This window comes from Neofelis nebulosa, chromosome 6, assembly GCF_028018385.1.
Source record: "Neofelis nebulosa isolate mNeoNeb1 chromosome 6, mNeoNeb1.pri, whole genome shotgun sequence".
NCBI lineage: Eukaryota > Metazoa > Chordata > Mammalia > Carnivora > Felidae > Neofelis > Neofelis nebulosa.
In genome coordinates, this window is record NC_080787.1 from 99,158,789 (window position 1) to 99,178,563 (window position 19,775).

At 41.0% G+C, this 19,775-nt stretch overlaps 1 long non-coding RNA gene across 1 annotated transcript; it reads left to right on the plus strand.

Moving 5' to 3' along the window:
- Positions 1 to 9,739: 9,739 nt before the first annotated feature.
- LOC131513487 (uncharacterized) lies at positions 9,740 to 16,305 on the plus strand. Its single transcript, XR_009262605.1, has 3 exons — positions 9,740 to 9,836; positions 12,826 to 12,895; positions 16,101 to 16,305. It is a non-coding gene; the product is annotated as an uncharacterized LOC131513487 (long non-coding RNA).
- Positions 16,306 to 19,775: the final 3,470 nt, after the last annotated feature.

Sequence of the window (19,775 nt, forward strand, 5' to 3'; positions counted from 1 at the left end):
ATCACACACAAACAAAGACAGACCAGACCCCTGATGAATATAGATGCAAAAATCTTCAACAAAATACTAGGAAGGGAGTTCAGCAACGCATAAAAATGGCTAAGCACCATGACCAAATAGGATTTATCCAAGGAATGTGAAGCCCGTTCATTGTATGAAAATCAATCAAATTACCTCTTTTACAGATTTCTCTCAATCGGGTTTATTTCAGGGGTCATGAAATAACAGCTGGCAACAAAAGACAGGGATCCTGGCAATACTGAAAACTAGAAAATTTTTTTCTACTGAGTCTCTGCCATTGCCTCTGGCAAAACTGGGTCCTGGGTTCTGGGAACATCATTTTGCTTGAAATAACTGCCCTAGGGCTGAGGATTTGCTTATTTTCTAAATTTCATGGGTGTTGGCTATTGCTGTGACAATCTTGTATATCTATTAATTCTTTTGACTCTTGAAAAAAATAAAAAGGTAGGTACATGAGAGCCTTCATGGTGAATTAACACAACTTCTGAGGCCATGAAGGCTTCAGTTTCTGAGGAAAAAAAAACTCTTGATTTATTAACTGAGTAGAATAATAAATCAGAGAGGATAGATTTCAGATTTAATTCCTTTGTAGTTTAACCTCACTGAATTCTCACTTATTAAGGAATTTCATCTTTGGACTTGATTTCTTCTTAAAAGATTAATAACAGAGCAGATTTTTATTTAAATTTGGGGCACCTCTCTGTTGGTGGCACTTTATTATTAGAGCATCCTTATGTAGGTATTTAATTGTATTGTAGAATGTCTATATTGGATAGATGTATGTGGACATAGTTTGAGTGAGGAAATAGAATAAGGAGTGAGATTTCAGCTTAAGGTTATTTTTTAATGTTTATTTTTGAGAGGTAGAGAGACAGAGACAGACACAGACACAGACACAGAGAAAGCAGGGGAGGGGCAGAGAGAAAGGTGGATAGAGGATCCTCAGCAGGCTCTGTACTGACAGCCCAGTGTGGGGCTCAAACTCAGGAACCATGAGATCATGATCTGAGCTAAAGTTGGATGCTTACCCTTATTACCATTTGATGTCATAAATTTAATTTCCAAAATACAGAGTAGACCCTTCTCTGTCTATTCACTTCCTCAGGGAACTCATCTGAATTATCGCTCTAAATTCCATCCTCACAGGGGTGACTCCCAGATCACATCTATTCACATTTCCACATGGACTCCTAAGAAGGATCTCAAGTTCAATATGTCCAGAGTTAAGCTTCTGATTTCCTCTTCCTTTTCTATGCTCACCCCTAAATCAACTCTCATGGCAGTCCTTCTGTGATGGTTCCAATAAACGGCAACTGCCTACTTGTCATTACTCAGGACAGAAGCCTTGGAGTCACCCTTGACTCATCAGGTTCTCTCATACCCCATGTCCACTGCAAGCTCACATCTGTGTTTTGTCTAAATTATTATATCAATGTGGGCACTTCTCACTAACTTCATCTCTAGTATCTTGCTCTAAGCACCATCTCCCTCACATGCACTGTTTTTAAAACCTTCCTATGGCACAAAAACAGAAACATAGACCAATGGCATAGAATAGAAACCCCAGAATTAGACCCACAAAAGTATGCCCAACTAATCTTTGACAAAGCAGGAAAAAATATCCAATGGAAAAAAGACAGTCTCTTTAACAAATGGTGCTGGAGAACTGGACACCAACATGCAGAAGGATGAAACTAGACCACTTTCTTATACCATTCACAAAAAATAAACTCAAAATGGATAAAGGACCTGAATGTGAGACAGGAAACCATCAAAACCCTAGAGGAGAAAGCAGGAAAAAAACCTCTCTGACCTCAGCCACAGCAATTTCTTACTTGACACATCCCCAAAGGGATGGGAATTAAAGGCAAAAATGAACTATTGGGACCTCATGAAGATACAAAGCTTCTGCACTGCAAAGGAAACAATCAACAAAACTAAAAGGCAACCAATGGAATGGGAAAAGATATTTACAAATGGCATATCAGACAAAGGGCTAGTATCCAAAATCTATAAAGAGCTCACCAAACTCCACAACCAAAAAACAAATAATCCAGTGAAGAAATGGGCAGAAGACGTGAATAGATACTTCTCTAAAGAAGACATCCAGATGGCCAACAGGCACATGAAAAGATGCTCAACATCAGTCCTTATCAGGGATATACAAATCAAAACCACACTCAGATATCACCTCACGCCAGTCAGAGTGGCCAAAATGAACAAATCAGGATGGACAAATAGATGCTGGAGAGGATGTGGAGAAACAGGAACCCTCTTGTATTGTTGGTGGGAATGCAAACTGGTGCAGCCGCTCTGGAAAACAGTGTGGAAGTTCCTCAAAAAATTAAAACTAGATCTACCCTATGACCCAGCAATAGCACTGCTAGGAATTTACCCAAGGGATACAGGAGTACTGATGCATAGGGGCACTTGTACCCCAATGTTTATAGCAGCACTCTCAACAATAGCCAAATTATGGAAAGAGCCTAAATGTCCACCAACTGATGAATGGATAAAGAAATTGTGGTTTATATACACAATGGAATACTACGTGGCAATGAGAAAGAATGAAATATGGCCTTTTGTAGCAACGTGGATGGAACTGGAGAGTGTTACACTAAGTGAAATAAGTCATACAGAGAAAGACAGATACCATATGTTTTCATTCTTATGTGGATCCTGAGAAACTTACCAGAAGACCATGGGGGAGGGGAAGGAAAAAAGAAAATAAAAAAAAGAAAGGTTAGATAGGGAGGGAGCCAAAACATAAGAGACACTTAAAAACTGAGAACAAACTGAGGGTTGATGGGGGGTGGGAGGAGGGGGAGGGTGGGTGATGGGTATTGAGGAGGGCACCTGTTGGGATGAGCACTGGGTGTTGTATGGAAACCAATTTGACAATAAATTTCATATTTAAAAAAATAAAAAATAAAAAACCCTCCTAGCTAGTTTCCCTGCCCCCACTTCAGTTTATTCTTTTTTATCTATTCAGTCTATTCTCCACAAAGTGATCCTATTCAAATAGAAATCAGATCCCGTCACTGTTTTTTTAAAATTTTTTTTAGTGTTTATTTTTGAGAGAGAGAGACAGCATGAGCAGGAGAGGGGCAGAGAGAGAGAGAGAGGGAGACAGCACAGAGCCTGACGTGGGGCTTGAACCCACGAACTGTGAGATCATGACCTGAGCTAAAGTTGAACGCTCAACCAACTGAGCCACCCCAGTGCCCCTGGATACTGTCACTTCTTTGCTCCAAACTCTCCAAAGGCTTCTATTTCAACATGAACTCCAAGGTCCTTACATAACCTATCGCATCACTGCTGATCACCCTTGCTCCCTTGCACACTGCAAGAGACACACATAAAAGAGCTTCCTTGTTTCTGAAAGATCCAAGCATGTATCCTTGTCAGGGCCTTTGCAACTTCCCTTAGCCTGGTTTCTCCAAGAGCAGTCTGAGACAAGGCTTTCTTACAGCAGTTTGTGTGGACAGAAAGCAGAAAGGGACGAAACGCAGGAGGGACAGAAGCAGTGTCACAGGAGGAAGGAAGGCAGATATAAAGATGCATGATTGATGGGATCACCTCTGTGGGAGACAGGTACTCAATCCCACAGGATCATCCTTATGAAAGGCTTAGGAAATGCATTTCAACTGTCCACCAGGGAAACAAAAAAAGGAGCAGAATTTATCTATAGGCTCCAGTTTCCTGTTGGTCAAGAGTGGCCCCGTGGGCATAAACCCTCTGGCACAGCTGGGTTTTGCATGCATGACTATTGACTGGGTTTCTGCTAATACCCATGCTATTGCAACACAGAAGCCCCAGGTCAGGAGTCAAAAGTATGGGAATGTATGTGTCTCAGGCCCCAGTGAAGGCACTATCAGATTAGACTTCCATGCAGCTGTTGAAGCCTGAGGGAATGGATACAGCAGCAATAGCTGGAGTAAGTGATAGGAAGAGAGGATTTCAGGCGGCACACAAGCCATGTCCAGTTTGAGCAGGCTCCTTCCTCTGCCTAGAACACCCTACCCCCATATATCCTAATGGGACTCTCCCTCAGGGCTCAAATGTCACCTTATTAGAGAGGCCTTCCCCCAAGCATTCAATTTAAGAGAGTAACACACACACACACACACACACACACACACACACACACACACACACACACCAAGATCCTCCATACTTAAAATTAAAATCATAACTCTGTTACGAATTTAACTGATATTCTAATTCAAAGGAAATGAACAAAGGGAAAATAATAAAAAGATTCCTACACATAGCCTAGAAGATTGTGAATCATTTTGAAGTTTGTGGAAAAAAACAAACAAAACAAAAAACATGGGCATATGGTTGTCTGATAAGACTTTGCTAAATCCTATTTAATATCAGCTTTAACTCTATAAAACCAGAATATTAATCAGACAGCAGAAAACTAAAACTTTCATTATACATAATTTCCTAACCTGAGTGAAGGATTTTATCACTAGGACAAATATAAGAAAAAAAATCTCTTTCCCTGAACCACCTAGGTCCTTTGTAGTTACAGATCTATCTGAAACCACTGAAATATAGTATTTAAAACATAGTAAAATAATTTCTCTTTAAGAAAAAAGTATTTGTAGAACTAATGGTCTGCAAACAGGATATGATGGATTCAGAAATAAAAAAAACAGCATGAAAACTTAGCATATTGATTGTTAGTGAACGCAATCTGTGTAATCACACCTACCACCCCTTCACTGTAAACAGTTGTTACTCAGAAGCCATAAGTGGGAAACAGGTTCAATTCCACTTTTAGGGTCTTAGAAGGAATGCTGAGAGTATCTCTCAATATTTAGAGGTCTCACTTGAGGCAACCTGGCTGGGTAGCCATCTTACTTTAAAGCCTTCTGTAGAAAAAAGGACATTCAAATGCCCCATTTAGGAGGCTGTATCCTTATTGAGAAATAATTCTATTTTATATCTAACTCAACCCTGCCAAAATGCAAGTCCACCATATGCAGACTTAAAAAGCTAACATGCATGTTTACATCACTCAGTAGTTCCCATTTTTTAAATGCTACATGATAATCATTTCTTTCATCCTTTCTTGTAAGATTAATTTCCTCTCTACTGTATCTCTGACTCAAAGTTTCCTATGTCCTTTGGTCTGAGGATTCAAGAAGCTAACCAACATGGACTTCTATAACAGCCCTGATGATTTCTATGTCTGGTATTTCTAAATTCGGTATGGTCTAGCCCCTGGCTACTACTCAAAGTCTGGTTCCCAGACCAGCAGTACCAGTAGCAACTAAGATCTTGTTAGAAACGCAGATTCTTAGACACCCCCCCACCCCAACTACTGACTCAGAATTTGCCTTTTAACAAGATTCCAGGTGATTCCTTGCACACCAAAGTCTCAGAAGCACTGTTCGAGAGAAGTACAACTTGAGAGTGCCAACATCATCCCCAATACCCTCCAAGGACCTGCTGTTTTGACCTCTTACAGTGTTGATTTTTTTCTTATAACCACATTTCTAGCATAAATTAGTAATTTGTCTGTAAAAATTAGTAAAAATACAACACTTTTTTAGAGGCTTGAAAGGATAATAGTCTTGATTTTAGGAGCGCCTGGGTGGTTCAGTCAGTTAAGCATCTGACTTCAGCTCAGGTCATGATCTCACAGTTTGTGAGTTTGAGCCCCACGTCCGGCTCTGTGCTGACAGCTCAGAGCCTGGAGCCTGCTTTGGATTTTGTGTCTCCCTCTCTCTCTATCCCTCCTCGACTAGTGCTCTGTCTCTCTCTGTCTCTCAAAAATAAATAAATGTAAAAAATAAAAATTTTTTAAATAGTCTTGATTTTAATTTAAAAAAAGTTATTTCTTCATGGTGCCATTTACTATTTACCATATGAATAAAGTTCAGAATAAGCTCCTCTGCACTGTTACTTGTTTATGTTGGTTGTTACTGGTTTATGTTACTTGTTTATGTCGGTCTCTCACTCCCTAGATTATAAGCCCTCTGAAGGGCAAAGACTAGGTTTTCTCTCTCGCTGCAGCCCCAAATCAGCATATATTCACATTTTTATAAGCAGTTGTTAATGACTGCAAAAAGAGGGCATTCTCTTGCATCTTTTGTCCTAAACAGTTAATCCATGGATGCCAAAAAGTGGGAGTCAACTGAGAAACTGAGAAACTTCTCAATTTCATTGTGGAGAAACAAAACCAAAATTCTTGTTAAAATCAATACAGATAAAATCTGTCATTTCCTTTTGTCCTACCAACTCCCTTACCTACCACACTGAGAGATAAGATACTCTGAGCATACTTACAACCTGGCTATCACCACCCAGGGCTTCTTCAAACCCATGATGACTTTTTTCCCTAATAGCACACTTTTAAGGGTCATACTTTTTCTGAATTTTGGATCTATTTTTTATTATAGGCAAGTTCTTAATCAGTGGCCCCGCAATCTTAATTAGTGCTTGTACTACAACATGCTGGTGTTCTTAAAGCTCTTAAATATGAGTAACCAAGATCAATTTACTTAATTTTTCAAAAGGCAAATTCCCTTCTTCATTTTGGTTCCTCTTTCTACAGAACTTCCTGCAGGAGTAGAAGATACCATTTTTTTCTAAGGAATTTATCTACATACTATGATATTGCCTTTTTCATGTCTTCTTTTGGAAGTTCCGTCTTAAAAAAGGGGGGACAAAACTCTTTAAAAGCCTTCAAAGTTTATTTGTATTTCTTTATAATCTCCTCAACTGTCCCACTCTTTCTGGCCAACCCATTTGCAAAAACCTTATTAAGTATGTTATGGAAGTATATAGATTTACCTGCCTTCTTTTCTTATTTTTATGTTCCTAACATAATGTAAGCTCCACTTAGCAATACACTATAAATAAGGAAGTGCTAGATTTATTACCACAGCACCTCTCCCTACCACGTACCACCTTCTCTTCGCTGATAAAAAAAATAAAATAACTCCCTGATTGAGTTAGGAAATGTGTCTTCATGCAGGTGATTTTCAAACACCCTAAGATTATAGTAGCACATCGCCATTATACTTCAGGCCACAGATGTCAAATGAACAAGTGCACCGCTGGACAAGATCCCATAAAACCTCAAACCCAGCTGCTCTGTTCTTACTGATATCGCCATAGCTCAGGTCCATGGGACTTAACATGCACCACTGCATGAAATTTCTCACTGTCTTATACTGTGCCCTGATTGTTTCACACGAAACATGCGCATCAGCCTCCCATAAGCCACTTACAGGAAATTACACTCTCTTGAGTGCTTATCACCACCCTGAGCCCCTTACACAAGTCTGTGCACCTAATACAACCTTGATCACTTAAACACTTCTTTGTGGATTGATCCATTGATTGGCTTTTAATCTTTCACTCATAGATAGTCTGTATCAATACAGATAATGTAAAACTGAGGGCTGAGGTAATTACGTGGCTAATTAAAACAAAAGCCAATCATTCTCCCCAGCCTCCATTTTCCTCTCATAATAAAACTTGCAAAATCAGCAGATTGGATGCTCCCAATATGAATCTACACATACTCACTAGAGTTACTTAGCCCTCTGTCAAAATATTTTGTTTAAAAGTTGCCAGATAGCACAGAGTTTTGTATAGCATACGGCTCGAGTCTATAGCTATATTAGATTTTACCAAAAAAACTTTTGCAATACTTGGATGTGTGTATCCACATGGATTTGGAAATTGAGCAATTTATGTATTATTATATTTAATTTATAATCACCTCATCCCCCAAAAGTATTTAAGGCCATATACAGAAATGCAGAACTCCTGTCCACACACTTAGAAGCACACACACATACACACACACACACACACACGCACGCACACACACACACAGATAATGACACCTACTATGAGGCAGCCTAGGCACTACTGAGAATCAGTTTCACAGCAAAATTCAAGCTTTAGTTCCTGTTTGATAATATACATTTCATTAATAATGGAAGGCAGCATATTTAAATTTTTATTATTTATGTTATAGGTTAAACTGTACTTAGCTTCCTTTGGTTAGCTTTGAGGGAATGCAATTGCAGACTTATATTTCAGGAATGTAAGTAACAATATACTGTGTCATTAGTCATCTTCAAAGACTAGGAGTCCTCACACCTTTCTCTCAGTTTCCCTTTGCCAAGACCGAAAAAGGATACTATAAATGTCATGTTGTAAATGATAAATCACATTTTTATGGACTTGGAAGTTAACTTTGCTTGGAAGCATTTTTATGGATTTTGGAAGCTAAAGAATAAAAGCAGCTAGGTTTATAAGATCAAAAACTTTCTTTCCAGGGAGTAGCATTTGTTCTGTGTTCCAGGACATTCACCATTGGTTTCAGTTTTCTCTTGGTATTTTTTCACTACTAAGAGGTATAAGCTGAAAACAATATCTTTAATGAAGGTAGCTGTGCACTCAGCCTCACAACTAAAAGAATTTTTGTTGCTGTTGTTGTGTAGTGTATGGGAAACAATAAGACACTACTGGAAAGTCTTCCCCACTGGCCATTGCCTTTTCTTCCTTGCTGATGAGACCATGATTTTGTTCAGGTATCCACACTCTTCCTAAGTATAGGCCCGGGTCTAAGGGGTGAATTTTGTTTAGTCTGTGGCATTCATAGTAATAAATGATGAGATTAGGAAAAGACACATGTCCTCATTCTGGTCAAGAAGATCCCATTTCTGCCCCTACCGATTGTTGCACCCCAAAGGGACTGTGAAAGTACCCTGGCTATCTTGCTACTGCCAAGGGAAGCTAGGCCACTTGGATGAAAATGGTGGAACAGAAACATGGAACCCGGATCTCTGGCGACACCAGTGAGCCACTGAATTAACCAACTCTGAAGTTGCCCTTCTTCTCTGAATGCTCTGTAATATCAAATAATAAATCACTGATCTTTTAAGCCAATTGAATTAGGAGTTCAAGTTATTTGCCCCTGAAAATTAATATTCTCTCTTCTATCTCATCCTGGATAGAGTAGGGGGAAATTCAAAATGTAGAGAGAACTTGTTGATATTTCACTACACAGGGAGAAAGAAGGAAGATGAATACAGGACCTGAGCATGAGCCCTCCATTTGTGTATTAACTGTCTCATCAATTCCAGTGTTTACTCCCTCATTCCATAGTCTGTCGTAGAACACGACATTCCTTGGCATTCTGCTGGGTACTAAGAATATGGGCATTTAACATACCACAAATCTCACCCTCATAGACCAATGGATGATACAGATGTGTCTACCAAAATGTTTACCTCAGTATGATTGAAGTATGTATATATATCATCTGCCACCAAAACCCAGTGGCACCTAATTTAATCTGGGAAGAATTCCAAAAGAATTTGTTTTTCAAGTTATGAGAAAACCCCATTTTCCTGTAATTTATCCAAACATTTCACATGCATGAAGTCATGTATTTCAGAGTAAATCAAGTAACCCTCAGAGTTGACCCTGAAGAAAGAATCAGCCTTATCCAGGCAGAGTAGAGAAGGAACCATCGAAGAAGGGAACAGTGTGCACAAGGGCACAGAAGAAGGAGAGAGCACAGCTGGGGAACTAAAAGTAACCTAGCATAACAAGGCAAAGACACACCTGGGGAAGTGGTGAGCCATGCCCTGAGAAAAGGGCCAGATCATAAAGGTCTTTATCCTGGGAGGATTGCAAGTGACAGAGAGACATAACCCTCTATGTTTTTTAAGGAAAACCACTCTGGCAGTATGTGGGATGATAAATTTGGGAAGGGAAAAGTTAAGAGACAGGGATAAGACTCTGAAGCTATTGCAGAAATCCACCCCGTAACGGTAAGGACCCGAGCGAAGGCTGGGGCAGTGGGAACACAAAGAGAGGGAATGTGAGGATGATTAAAAGGAATTGATTGATGGAAGAGTGTATGGAGGAAGGGATAAGAGGTGATCTGAGCTGACTCCCAGCAGACTGGATTGGACAATCAGGAGATGACTGTGCCAAGACCAGAGACAGGACCTTCCTGGAGAGGAAAGTGTGGCACTGCATAAGCAGGAGACACTGCCCCAGCCAGTAGCCATGAGAAGGGCTGCCATGTCTCCTCATGACAAATAGTCCACCCCACTGTCACCACAGCAATCTTACTCCAGCTGAACTGAGTGCATCTCAGAAAATATGTCACCTGTAACTGTGAAATTGACGACTATGTCAATGAATTCCTATTCCTCACTCCTTTTGATTCTCAAGTAACAGAATACCTCGGAGGTTAGGTTGATTTGATCGAATATATGGATTTGTTTTATGGTACGTGGATAAAACACAAGGAAATGGAAGAATGTGTTCAATATCTTGCTATGCCTTACAGCATAAATAAGCTCAAAATTAGAGAGAAATATTTGAAAGTGATTTTCCTTTTTTTAAATTTGGCTAGGTGGTCTGTGCCACACTGCAAATGCAACAGTTAATTGATCTTATTTACATTTCTTTATTCATGTATGCTGTATAGGAAATAGGAAATATATAAACACATAGATATTTTTTTTTTTAATTTTTTTCAACGTTTTTTATTTATTTTTGGGACAGAGAGAGACAGAGCATGAACGGGGGAGGGGCAGAGAGAGAGGGAGACACAGAATTGGAAACAGGCTCCAGGCTCTGAGCCATCAGCCCAGAGCCTGACGCGGGGCTCGAACTCACGGACCGCGAGATCGTGACCTGGCTGAAGTCGGACGCTTAACCGACTGCGCCACCCAGGCGCCCCTAAACACATAGATATTTTTAAGGTACCTTCGCATGGTATCCTTAAAGCCACAGTTGTTGCGTATGAATAAATTCACTTGCAGCCTTCAGTGACATTCTATAGGAAAGGGAAATGGGCTTCTACAAATAGGAGAGAAGGTAACCACCCCCCACCCCGCCCCCGCAAAGCAGCTTCTTTTGGCCCAAGGCAGGTGTTGGGAGAGCAGAGTCCTGTTTCTGCCAGCTCCCCCTTAGCCCTGGCTGAGAGTCCTTAGTGCTACATTAATATCACTGTCTGACATATCTGGGTTATATAACAAATAACAGGTTGACTATTCTCCCACTGCTTACCTCAGAAAAATTCTTCTGGCGGGCGCCTGGGTGGTTCAGTCGGTTAAGTATCTAACTTCAGCTCAGGTCATGATCTCACGGTTTGTGAGTTCGAGGCCCACGTTGGGCTCTGTGCTGACAGCTCAGAGCCTGGAGCCTGCTTGGGATTCTGTGTCTCCCCCTCTCTCTGTCCCTCCCCTGCTCGTGCTCTTTCTCTCTCCCTCTCAAAAATAAATAAATGTTAAAAAAAAATAATAACAACAGCCATACTATTAGCATACCTCACAAAATTAACAATAAACCTGGAGCCTGCTTCAGATTCTGTGTCTCCCTTTCTCTCTGCCCCTCCCTCGCTTGTGCTCTCTCTCTCAAAAATAAATAAACTGTAAAAAAAAAAAAGAAAGAAAGAAAAATTCTACTGGCTGTGCAGAAGTGAGGCAGCAAGAGATGTCTATTTGCCTATTAAAAAAAAAATTCATGGAGAACCTACCGTGGGTGAAGTGCCTAAGAAGACATGGTTCCTGCCTTCAAGGGGATGACAACAGTATTACCACCCATAACAAAGGTGGAAAGAATGAACTAGAGCAGCACCAGAAGTTGCAAGGCCTATTGCACAGTCGAATGAGCATTTGAGTGAGCTCTTAAAACTGGGCAAGGTTTTTACCAGGCAGAAACAGGAAGAGAAAAGCATATTCAAAGTCAAAGGAACAACTTGAGCAAAGAAGTGGAATCCAGAAAGAACATAATATATGCATATGCAACAGAGTTAAGTGCATAGTAAATGAGGCATGGCTCACACCTCTCCTGTTTGGTGACTTCCTTCAGGCCGCTGACACCACTCAGGTGCCTCTACAGCACCCACCACCTGTCTTGCAGTTATTTCCTTACAGATGCCTCTCCCCACCTGGAACGCTAACTCCTAGAGAGCTGACAGGTGCTTTTTCATCTTGGCATTTACAGCACGGGATGCCACACCTGGTGCCTAATTGGTATTCAACAACATCTTGCTGAATGAATGCGGTGCGCCGGTGTGCCCCAGTGGAGGCAATCCCAGTTAGCTGGAACCAGGGTGAGTGGGAGTAAATAGGACAGAAGATGAAGTAAGACGGGGAGCTTGGAGCCAGATCATGAAACACTCAAACCCCGTAATTAACGAGTGTAGACTTTATAGAGAATGTGGACTGTTTTCATGAAGGAGTGGCATTGGACAACCAGATAAGAACTATTATGATAGGCAAGAGGCAGCGAAGATCAGAGAATAGGAGAAACCATGTGAGATACAGAGAACTCGGGAGCTCTTTAGAACTCAGGGTTTACCAGGTGCTGGGCATCCAGACACTGCGCCCAGCACTTCGCACATGCTATTTCGTTACGTCTTCACAGCACTCTGAAGCAGGTACCATTATTCCCAATCGAGAGACGATGAATCTGAGGCCAAGGAGGATCCCTATGGAACCTAAGATTCCTTCCCAACCACATCTGACCCTGAGAACAAAGCATTATTTTGAGCAAACAAGTGGGAGGAACCCCAGATGGAAGAAAATTCCAGCACTGATCAAGAAGAAACACAGGCTTCAAACAAGACTGGGGGAAGTCCTTCCCAGGCCTGAATCTCTCAAGGGAAGCCACAGCACGTGTCCACTGGCACAAACATAAAATTATAACTTTGCAATGATTTAACCTTATAAGGAAAAATTTTAGTCACCAATGTGAAAATGTGCAGAGATGGATAGTTTAATTTTGCTTTATTCTATTTAGGTGGCACAAGAGCAGAAATATTTGAAGACCTTTGCCCTGGACTACATTTCTGCATAAATTTTCCATCCAGGTATTTATGCAGGGATATTTGCTCCTTGAAAAGGCATAGACTTGCTCTTATTCATTTTTGTACTTGATTTAACACATTCTGCACATGGTTGGAGTTCTATAACGGATGCTAATCCAACCTCAACTTAATCAGTTGGGAACGAAAGAAGGTATGGCTGGCAAGGTGATCAAGATCAAGTGATAGGCTCAGAATCTGAACGTTTGTGTTATGGGTCATGACTTTTAGGAATATTTATGACAGGAAACATTTGGCAGGTGAAGAAAGAAAAGAGGTGGGGGGGGGGGGGAGTAGAAGAGAGAAAGACCACAGTCTTCACTTTGCAGTATATGGTTATTTTCCTGGAAATAGCCTCTTACGGCAGGTTGCTGTCAGAAGGCAAAATCCTAACTGAGCATGAGTTAAGGTTTATTGCCCTGGTCAAAAAACCAAGGCAAGCATGCAAAAAGTAAAGATCTTTATTGTCTGAAATAAAAGCATGCAGCAGGGAGATGTAGAACAGAGAAGGGATGCCTACATCCTTTTTGAAAGAAAACAAATCCCCAGGCAATAAAAAAAAAAAAAAAAAAAAAAAAGGCCACTAACTTTAACACTTTAGAGAGTGAGGAAATAGGGATTGAATTAGAAGAAACACCGATATGGAAATAAGGAGATGTTTTACAAAGCAGTATTATGATTGTAAAGAAAATAATTAGAAAATACCTTCATCTCTAAAAAGATGTGGATTTACTGATTTTCGGTGTTAAGGAACTTATTGATGACATTAAATAACAACTTAATGAATCTGTGTTCCCAGAACACATTCATATCAAGTGTTCGTCATTTTTAAATTTGTTGCCTTTTTTTTCTTCATTCACCTGAAGAGTCAGCAAAAGTCTCTGAAAACATTAATTTTAAAGAACCAAAATCAATTTCCTGATCCGTTCATTCTTTGTACAAATATTTTTCCTAAACATGTATTAAACATAAGCACTCAATACTAGTGTGCTGTGGGTGATGTGATGATAAATGGGACATTCCAGAATGCAAGGAGTTTTAATCTTGCAGGAGAGGTGACATCTATACAAAGAATAGAATTCAAGGTGTAAGTGTCACAACAGAGATATGAACATATGCCCCTAGGTGTTCATTTCACATCCAGCCGAGGTGATCAGGGATAGCTCCATACATGAGGAAATGAGTAGGTTCCTGAACCTACGAACACCCCCCCATCTGGCTGCAGAATGAGATTTTACCCAATGCCAAATTCTTTGCTTTCCACTCTATGCTTGCTGGTCGACCGGAAGAAGAAATCCCGACCTGCCTTCTTCAGGATTAGGAGGTTCCTACAATAAATACAAAAGCACACAAAAAGTACCCACCGAAAGAATTCCCAAACATGTCCTCAAGTTAGTGCCAATCAATAGAAGCAAAATGGGTAGTTGATACAGTTGCATGTTGTCAGATTACCCTCCCTGCCCTTCCTCTCTGCTTTCCCTCACTCCTACAAGGGAGTTGTTTTCATTCAACCTAGCAACACACCTCAAAAAGAAAAACAAATTATAACAAGCAAACCAACACCCAACAGTACTGACCATAGTGATCTAAACCTTGAATATCAGTGATGATGACACAATGTGTGGTTTTTAACCCCCCGCCCGCTTTTCTGTCTTAGCTAGAAGCCCTCCTGGCAAGGGGAGAGGGAAAGAGGGAAAATATTCCCTCCCTACTCCCTACCTCCAAATATCTGCCTGGCTCTGTCCCTTTGTATTCTTCACTTTTTAGTGGAGTAGGGTATGACAGCTTTCTCATAATGAGAGCATTGCACATAAAAATAACATAGGAAGCTTTTTAATGACAAAGACAAGGTATCTAAATTTTATGTCATCTATATTTTACCACATTAAAAAAAGTAATGGGGGTGCCTGGGTGGCTCAGTCCATTAAGTGTCCAACTCTCGATTTTGGCTCAGGTCATGATCTCACTGTTTGTTAGATCGAGCCCCGCAATGGGCTCTGTGCTAGCAGTGCATATGCTTCTTGGGATTCTCTCTCTCCCTTTCTCTCTCTCTACCCCCTTATCTCTCTCTTTCTAAAAATAAATAAAATTTAAAAAATTTTAAGCAATGTATCTACATATTATCTCTTTTTAAAAAGAAAAAAGACAGAGTTGGGGTGCCTGGGTGGCTCAGTCGGTTAAGCGTCCGACTTCGGCTCAGGTCACGATCTCACGGTTCATGTGTTCAAGCCCCACGTCAGGCTCTGTGCTGACAGCTGAGCCTGGAGCCTGCTTCAGATTCTTGTCTCCCTCTCTCTCTGCCCCTCCCCTGCTCATGCTCTCTCTCTGTCTCTCACAAATAAACATTAAAAAAAATTAAAAGAAAAGAAAAAAGAGAGAGAATCTTAAAAAAGATTCTAAATTTCCCACCATTTTCTAAATCTATTCACTTCCCCCCAGACACCAACGTTCCGTTCAATTTCTGGTATATCGTTTTTTTCATTTTTTTTGTAAGCAATATGTGGTGTCATTTTCTTTGCTTTTTGAATTTCTAAAAATGGTATCACAGTTTTTCAATGTTAATTCATTTTTTGAAAGAGAGCGAGTGAGTGTGAGCTGGGGGGGGGGGGGGGGGGGCGCGGCACAGAGAGCGAGGGAGACACAGAATCCAAAGCAGTTTCCAGGCTCCGAGCTGTCAGCACAGAGCCTGACCCAGGGTTCAAACCCACAGACTGAGATCATGACCTGAGCCAAAGGTGGCTGCTTAACAAACTGAGCCACCATCACATTTTTCATGTCATTCTGCAACTTGCTATCTTTCCTCTTAATATTGTGTTTTTAAGATCTAACCATGTTTGTTTTGCATATAAAATCGGATTCATTATTTTTAAGGCTTTGTATAACTCTCTGGGCCCATTTCCTACTGATGGGCAGTTAGGATGTTTCCTGTTGTTCACTACTGTAGTGCTGCAAAGATCCTCCTCTGTCCCTGTGCAGTGTGAAACAGTGTGACGTTGGTACCACGGCAGCTTGGCTAAGCGAGGACTACATTTCCCAGAATTCCCTCTCTGCACTTCCCCAGGTTAGCATGTGCCACAAGAGGTTTGGGAAGCAAGTGTCAATGGTGGCAGGGCCTGTGGCTCCTCCAGCTCCTCATCTCCTTCAGCCTCTCTGACTCCTGAGCCAGGTGCAGGTTGAGTTCTGAGACAAATGGCACTGGTTTCTCTTGCAGGTCACTCCTGTTGTCAAAGCTGAAAGCTTGGAGGTGATGAGAGACCTATGCAAGTTCCAGTCCATCATCATCAGTTCCACGTTGTCCCTGCTCTTCCCCACATCGTGTCCCTCATTCCTTCTCAACTGTCTGGCCTGTTCTCTTTAGGCTCTAGCACCAGACACAGAAGCCACACCTCACGTAGCCTGTTTGTATCAACTCTGTAATAAAGCCCTTGCTCTATACCAGACCTAGTGGTTCAGCTTCTCCGGATCCAACCCTGCCCGGTGTCTTTAGAAACAGACACCCTAAGCTGCCCTCTCCTGCAATCACCTCACTCTCTCCTGCTTCTCCTGGACATGCAGATGGACAGCAGGCACCTCATATTTAGGAAAGAAAAAGCTGTTCATACTAGAACAAGATTGCCTCCTACCTCCTCTGATAACCTTCTTTCTTCCCTTTTATGGGCGCTGTCTCCTCCTTACTCAGAAATTAACTGATTAGTGGAACATACAATCTCTTCATGCTTTCTTACAAAACTAAACATACTCTTTCCATATGATCTAGCAATCGTGGTCCTTGGTATTTACCCAAAGGTATAGAATACTTATATCCACTAAAACCTGCACACAGATGTTTATAGCAGCTTTATTCATAGTTGCGAAAATTTGGAAGCAAGCAAGGTGTCCTGTAATAGGCGAATGGATAAAGAAATCTATGGTACATCCAGACAATGGAATATTATTCAGAATTTAAAAGAAATGCACTATCTAGCCCTGAGAAGACAAAAACATTTAAGAGCAACCTTAAATGTCTATGACCAAGTGAAAGAAGTCAATCTGAAAGGGCTACCCACTGTATGAGTTCAACTATATCACGTTCTGGCAAAGGCAAAACTATGGGAGACAGTAAAAATATCAGTGGTTGCCAGGGATTGGGGGTGAAGTAGGATGACAATTAAGAGGATTTTTAGGGCAGTGAAACTACTCTACCCTGTATATTATAACAATGGATACATGTCATACGTTTTTCCAAACCCATAGAATGTACAACACCAGGAGTGAACTATTACTTAAACTATGGGCTCTGGGTGATTACGATGTGTCAATGTAGGTTCATCAATTATAAAAAAAAAAAATGTACCACTCTCACGGGGGATGTTGACAATGGGGGAGGCTATGCATGTGTGGGGAAGGGAGTATATAGGAAATCTCTGTACCTTCCACTCAATTTTGCTGTGAACCTAAAACCGATCTTAAAAAATTGTCTTAATAAAAAAAAATAAATTCTTCCTTGCCAAGGACCCATGAAGAAGATAACTGCCTCATTTTTTACTTTTTAAAGGAAATTCACTTTCTGATTTTAAATATGAAACATGTGTCATTTGAGACAAATGAGTAAGTCGACATGGCATTTCACCAGGGGCTTCCCCTTTATTGGGATTTCATCGATATGGAAACAGACGAGGCTTGAGAAGAACAAAACTGTACTTATTTTTTAAAGCTGAAGAGCATAGGTGAGACAGGAAAAAAAAAAAGCCATGGGTAGAAATCCATCACATTCACTTATCCAAAGGAGAAATGGGGGATACCCAACTCTGTTACCCTCTGAGCAGTACTGTTGGCAGGGCTAACTTGAATGTCCTTTTCCAGAGGATGCCACCAGTGCTACCAACAACATAGCAGTGAAGAGAGAATGTGATTATGGAAATTCAATCTCATAAAAGAATGTCTCGCCTCTTCGAGACAACAAGGAGCCGAAAGCTGGGAACTTGAAGAGACTAAAGCACAAGAAAACTGAAACACTCTCTCTGCCACTTGTTTCAGTTACATTACTTCATCCTGACAACACTAACACTTTCCCCTCAAGTTTAGAATTGACTAGGAATTGGGGGTGGGGAGAGTTCATCCTTCATCACTTCTCATCTTGAGAGAAAGAGAGAGAGAGATGAGAAAGAGAGAGAGAGAGAGAGAGAGAACCTCTTGAATAAGTGGGATGCCTCTCTCTCATGTAACTATTATCAAATTGAGGTTATAAAACAGATATGTGAAATCATTTTTTTTAAAGAGCACAAGGTAGGACGAGGTATTTTTGGCAAACTAAGTAGCGGAACAGTAGGTAGTCAGAGTTCTTATTTTACCTAAGACTCTACCTGTTACATGCACTCCTAACGTTCTGCATGTGTCATGGTAAGGACTCTAACTTTCTATATTAATCTACTTTTAGAGTGTAGGGTGAGTGCACTTACAGTATTGCCTAAGTTCATCCACTGTTAAAGACTCAAACCCAAGTTTAAAAAACAAAAAAAAGAGGCTGAAGACAACCATGAGTAACTCTTTGTTTCCAATAGGATGCCTTCATCAGTGAGTAACTGAAGACCCAACTAAAGGTGGATTAAGCTTGGGAAATTTATTTCCTTGCATAACAAAAGTCCAGAAGAAGATCAGTTCCAGACTTCATTAATTCAATGGCTCAGCAACACAGCCACAGACCCAGGGTCTTTCCATCTCCCTGCCTCATTACTGGCATGTCAGCTAGGTTTTCTCATAATCACAGGACAGTTACAGCATCACATCCTCAAACACCAATGTCCAGAGGTCTGTGTCTCATTTTTAGAGCTAAGATGCCTCTCTCAGAAACTCCTTCCCACCTCCTTGTCAAGAACTAGATCATGGGACCGTCCCTGAGGCATTCACTAGGGAGAAGAACGAGACTTCTGTGATCTGCTTAGACCCAGTCGGAGTTGAGAGGAGCCTCTGTGTGGACGTGTGGCAGTCACGGCTTTGGGGTGAGCCACTGACAGTACATGCTATGCTGCTGTGAAGCTGGAGCTTGATTCTACCTCTACATAAGAATAAAATACTTGCTGTCAGGTTCAAAATGGGCAGTTTCTATAAATGCTTTTAGTTTAATATTTTGCCCATTGAGAAGCCTAACGAATAGAATGTTAGCAGGTGCTAACCCTATCTGAAACCTATTTATGCTAGTAGTCTGAGCTTGTTCTGAGAGAGAAATTTGAAGCCACTTTCCAGGTAACAACCCTCCTAAATATCTGCAAATGACCAAACATCTCCTAACTTCCTTATTGAGGAAATACTGTTCTATGAACAAGATAAAAAAAAAAAAAACGGGTGTGTACAAGACAGCCACCTTGTTTTATGTACCCCCCAGTCTTCTTTCTGTTGGAAAATATGAACCCCCACTACCCAGGATTCCTACATGACTCTGGTACACCCGCCAACCACAGTACCCACTGCAGAGGTAGACGTGTGGCCCAGGCCTTGGCATTCAGGGCACTCCAGTACCCTCACCACAGCAATGGACCCTCAACTAGACTCCACCTTAGCCTGGGCAGGCACCACACCAAAAAGTCTTTCCTTCCCTGAGATTTATTAGATGAAAACCAAAAGCATAAGTATCACTTTTTTCTTTTTTTTTTTTCTTTTTTGGATCCTAGGTGTAATAGGAGAAAATGTGGCTGAGAAAACACAAAAAAGAAACAAAGACTAGTGGCCATGAGAGAGAGACAGAAAGAGAGAAAAGGAAATAAAGAGGTGCATCCAGCTGGCCTGAAGCTGTGAACGTCCCAGTGTGACAGATTGCATAATTGACCCTAATTTCTACCCCTCCCTCTATCCACAACTTTTGCCATGAGACTTTGCAGTTCCACTTCCACGGGGAGAGTATATTCCCCCA